This window comes from Podarcis vaucheri (assembly GCF_965113315.1).
Source record: "Podarcis vaucheri genome assembly, chromosome: 3".
In the NCBI taxonomy this organism is placed as follows: Eukaryota; Metazoa; Chordata; class Lepidosauria; order Squamata; family Lacertidae; genus Podarcis; species Podarcis vaucheri.
In genome coordinates this window covers 8078049-8083561 of record NC_138761.1, presented here as the reverse complement: position 1 = coordinate 8083561, position 5513 = coordinate 8078049, and the positions used below count along the sequence as shown (strand labels likewise).

Genomic DNA, 5513 nt, shown 5'->3' with positions numbered 1-5513 from the left:
TTCATTTATTTTAAAAATCATTTCCCACTTTTGACTGTGAAGGTCTTGAAGCAGCTTGGAATAATGCAGAATGCAAAATTTGAAATGTAAATCGAACTTTGGCCAGACAGTGTCCAGCCAAGTGGAACATACTCAATCCCAGATTCGTCAGGCAAAATAATGAGTGTGTTTTAAGTGATTAAAAACAGAAACAAGGAGCAGAAAGGTATTATTCACCTTTATTGCACAGGGAAGCCATTGCAACCTAACTAGCAATACCAGCTGTGTGTGTTTTTAAGATTAAATTCCCTGGTTTTCCCAAGGTTTGCACTCCATGTGAACACTCCAGGTACCAGGATTGGGAACCTTCAGAGCCATTTGTGCTACTCAAATCTCGCCGGATAACTTATGCTCCTGGGCGAGGCCTGTGGAAAGAGAAGAAAGTCAAGTTTAGAAAGCTTAGAAAGGGAGCACAAATCACCAGCAACTTTAGCCATACAAGCCTTGTTGAAGTAAATGGGGTTGGAATGAGAAGCATTAATCATAATAATAATAATAATAATAATAATAATAATAATAATAATATACCCCGACCATCTGACTGGATTTCCCCAGCCACTCTGGGCGGCTCCCAACAGAATATTAAAAACACAATAAAACGTCAAACATTAAAAACTTCCCTAATAATGAGTGTAAACAGGGCTGCCTTCAGATGTCTTCTAAAAGTCAGATACAGCGGTACCTTGGTTCTCAAACGCCTTGGTTCTCAAATGCCAAAAACCCAGAAGTAAGTGTTCCGGTTTTTGAAAGATTTTCAGAAGCCGAACATCCGATGCAGCTGTCGGCTATTGTTTCTGGGGCACCTGCACCAATCAGAAGCTGTGCCTTGGTTTCTTGAACGTTTTGGAAGTCAAACGGACTTCCGGAGCAGATTAAGTTTGGCGCTTTTTGTTTTTGCTATTTATTTTGCGATTTTGTTTTTGAGACTTTTTCGGTTAATTTGTTTGTTTGTTTTTTGACTGTGTGGAACCCAGTTCAGCTACTGATGATTGATTGATTGATTGTGTGACTGTGAAAATGGATAAAAAACCTCCATCCAAACAGTGACTATCATCAATGCAGGTTAAAAAATAATAATAATAATAATTTTGATTTTTATCATCTACAATACTGATTTATTTATTTTAAAATGCAGTACATTGTTTATTGCTTTCATTTTATGGATCAATGGTCTCGTTAGATAATAAAATTAAATGTTAAATTGCTGTTTTAGGGGTTGTTTTCAAAAGTCTTGGTTTTGGAACGCTTTGGTTGTGGAACAGACTTCCACAATGGATTAAGTTTGAGAACCAAGGTACCACTGTAGTTGCTTATTTCCTTGGCATCTGACGGGAGGGTATTCCATGCAGGTCACGTCACTCACACGGAAATATGGCCCTGGAACATAGTGTTGCGGATCCTCCATTCAACATTTTGGAATGTATAGAAGGGAAGAGGAAGGGAAGGTTGCATGGGCAAACCCCAGAGGAGTCATCAGGCCCATGGGCCAGTGGCTCTTCACTCCTGGCACAGGAAATATGGGGGGGACCCTTGTCCAACTTTATTTAAGTGATTATGCCACACCCCAAACCCTAGGGACATTCTCAGCAATACTTTCTTACATGTTGCTTAAGCTAAAACTGTGCAGGACCACAGATGACAATTATCCATTGGAAGTGCTGTCAGAAGAGTCTGTTTCAAGGGCAGACAATAACTTTCTGCCCAAAGACCTCATGCCTTCATTGGAAACATTCTAGGGATAACATGCCACTGGTGGACAGAGCCAGAAACAAAAGTGGATGGAGATATGGATGTGTATCCCACCTTTGCACTATATGTATGTGTACATCCCAGCTACACACAAACCAGAGGTTCCTGTGTACACACATCTTTCCATTCTCCATTGAGGCAAGAAACAGACATACAGTGGTACCTCTGGTTAAGAACTTAATTCATTCCGGAGGTCCATTCTTAACCTGAAACTGTTCTTAACCTGAGGTACCACTAATGGGGCCTCCTGCTGCCACTGTACCACCACTGCGCGATTCCTGTTCTCATTCTGAAGTAAAGTTCTTATTATTTCTGGGTTAGTGGAGTCTGTAACCTGAAGCATCTGTAACCTGAGGTACCACTGTACTACAGTTCAAGGCCAGGTTTCAGCCAGGCAGAAGCACTTGAGGAGGGGTGGTAAGACGTGTGGCCTGGGGTGGGGTCTTGGTCCAAGACGTGGTCCAAAGTCCATACAGTCTTGGTCCAAGACTTGGTCCAAAGTCCATATAGTGAGGCCTGGGGCTGCCACACTCAACCCCAAGGTCTGAAGTCTCCCCACCTCTGCTCTATTTGAATAAGTCCTTTCTCTGGAGGGCTTTCTGGTCCAAGCCCACAAGCCCATAAGAATGGAGAGCAGTGAGGACCTTGAAGTTGCTCATCTACAGCAGCTTAGCATTTGAACAGCAGACTGAGAAGGCACCTCCCCTAGCCATAGTCTTCCCCACAATGGCGAGATGTATTGTGTGTCTGTTTAAATGCTAGTCTATTATTTCTAAGTTTGCATCTGTACACATAATTTTTCATTCATATCTATGCCCTCCTTTCTGGTGCCTTCTCTTTTTGGCTACTCTAACTCAGCAAAAATGTCATATACAGGGGCTTCACTTACCATCTGCAGCAGGACATGGTTCCTCCTTTGCAGGTCCCCACATTCTGGAAACCGGGTCTGCAAGCCCCAACTTGACAGCCACCACCACCGCGGCCACATGCAATTGTATCCTCAGGCGCCTGGGCATCCCCTGTATATCGCAAACCAAAAAGATTCCATCCGTGAGAACTGCTCATGATGAAAAAGGAAAAACAAGGCAGCCTATGGACTGAGCCCAATTCCCCACTGCAATAAATGGGTTTGCATAATAAACTGAAATGTCAACCGAGAAAAGCAAGATCTGTTAGAACCATGCAGAAGCAAACATGTCCCTGTTTGTCTCACGAGAAAAACAAGCAAACACTGGTGATCATTTATTGCCCCCCTCCTCCAAAAAAAAAAAAAAAAACCACCATAAAAGGGGAAAGGGGTAAAATTACTTGCATTGAATGTTTCCCAATAGAGCTGAGCATATTATAGCAAAATCACCTTTGAAATGAATGGAGTTTTTCCAGAAAAAGAAGAAGGAAAAGTCAGGTTTTTCCCCGAGTCAATCTGAAGGAAGGTACTGTATTACATCAAAGGAACAGAGCTATTGGTACAAAAACCAACATGGGTGGTAGGAAGTCTCCCTTTGTGGTTCTCTGGAGGATGAGTTCCTCCACCCTTGCTTTTGGACATGTCCACCTCCTGATTTTTGTTTTGTTTTGTTTTTGGCACAAGTTGGAGAGTTTCTTCTGGAAAGATGACGTCTGTGCTTGGTGAAACTGTAGCCTTTCCCCCAAGAGTCTCCCAAATACCACTTCCTATACAATTGTGTAGCTGGAAGGGGCAAACTACATAAAGGTACCCCTTTCCCCAGCTTTAGCAAGATATGAATGTCTTTATGACATCAGCAGTCATTCCTTCCATTCCTATCCTCACCTCAGACCTATTTTCAAGCCTAGGAAACAACAAACATCACCTTATTGATTGATTGACTGTCATTTGTCGAGAGGTTATGTGGCATAAATAGTGCTTGACTCAGGCTGTGAAATACCAAAAGTGAAATCTAACATAGTCAACAACCATCCATAAAGCTGCATTTAAAACACACCAATTTAACATTTCCAGCCAATAAAACAGTCTAACAGGAGTCAAACAGACAAATCTCATCTCAATGCCTGCATGAAAAGATGCCATAATAAAGTTATTGGTTTATTCTATGCCAGTTGCTATGAGAAGTCAGTCGTGTGATAGATTCACTAGTTTAAAAAGTCACTGGTGTCAACTTACAAAGATGCACTCTCTTTTATTAGAGGCAGGCACATTTTTATTGTTCCAATGCTTTGATCATTAGAACTGGTCTGTCCCTATAATTTTGTGACCCCATCCCCCCGCCCCCGAGAAAAAACCTTTTTTTGCTTGCCAACGTGGGTGGTGCTGTGGGTTAAACCACAGAGCCTGGGACTTGCCAATCAGAAGGTCGGTGGTTCAAATCCCCGTGACGGAGTGAGCTCTCATTGCTCGGTCCCTGCTCCTGCCAACCTAGCAGTTCGAAAGCACGTCAAAGTGCAAGTAGATAAATAGGTACCACTCCGGCGGGAAGATAAATGGCATTTCTGTGTGCTGCTCTGGTTCACCAGAAGCGGCTTAGTCATGCTGGCCACATGACACAGAAGCTGTATGCCGGCTCCCTTGGCCAATAAAGCGAGATGAGTGCCACAACCCCAGAGTCGGTCACGACTAGACCTAATGGTCAGGACCCCTGTCCTTTTACCTTTACTTATGTTCCTTCAATCAATTTGGGAAGAATAGTTGAACACAGAGTAGGGAACCTGGCTTGATTTAGCTAACCAAGTTGTCTTCTAGCAGTGCTGAGTGTGGGTTGGTGACAGAAAAGGATTTTCTTTGGGAACTCAATTCAGGATTGGTGGTTGTGCTATCTGCTTCAGGAGCTGCCTTGCTCTCAATATGCTCTGCTTGTATATTTATAAACAAGTGTACATTGCAAAGACACTATCGGCCTGTAGTGCTCTCTCACAATGAAGAAAGAGGTCCAGAGCCAGAGGTCATCCTTAAATTCCCTTCTCACTGGGAAGACACATACATGCACAAACACTTCTGTAAACCAAAACACCCACCACTTCCCAAGGCTGCTGATAAATAGCAGACATCTACCAAGCAAATTCGCTTTGAGCTCTATTTCTCATAGAGACCCTATGGGTCTTCTTACCTGGTACAGCTTGGGATGAAATCAGAACAATGGCAAAGATAAGGAAAAGGGTCTTCATGGCTGAAGCTCACTGGAATCCTTGCTAGAGACAGGAATCTGAAAGTCAGGTCAAGTAGAATTTGGCAACTGAGGAGCTGGCTATTTATGAAGTTGGTGTGGGACCCAAGAGGAAAAGGGGGGTTAATAATCCACTGAGAGTTACAAATTAAAGAGGTATTCATGCGTATTACAAAACTACATACACACCCCCTTTGGATACATGTGGCCAAAATGTCACAATTACACAACATGGTGTTTTTTTCCATTCCCTAGTTGTTGGTGGGCTGTTTCCACAAAGGACTTCGGATTGGAGTAGAACAGAGGTGGCTTGCTGATTCAGACCAAAGTCCATCTCCTCCAGTTGTCTGCTTTCAGCAGACGTTCACAAGAAGGGCACTCCAACCTATGAACGCAATCTAGTTGAATTCTGGGTTGATCAGAATCAATTCAGTTCTGTTCAGGGTCCAGGATTCAGCCAGATCTGATGTAGAGCTCTAATTCTTATTGATGATGACTATACATGACCTCCAGTGGCAGAGACCATATTCTTCTCTATGGCAGTTGTTATAGGATGCAAGCTGAAAACTGCTACTGCCCTATTGT

General features: G+C 43.0%; 1 long non-coding RNA gene across 1 annotated transcript; it reads right to left on the bottom strand.

The window, feature by feature from the left end:
- Positions 1 to 205: 205 nt before the first annotated feature.
- On the bottom strand, positions 206 to 5031 carry LOC309529179. Its single transcript, XR_014218114.1, has 3 exons — positions 4872 to 5031; positions 2678 to 2807; positions 206 to 404 (listed from the first exon to the last, which is right to left on the bottom strand). It is a non-coding gene; the product is annotated as an uncharacterized lncRNA (long non-coding RNA).
- Between the last annotated feature and the right edge of the window lie 482 nt (positions 5032 to 5513).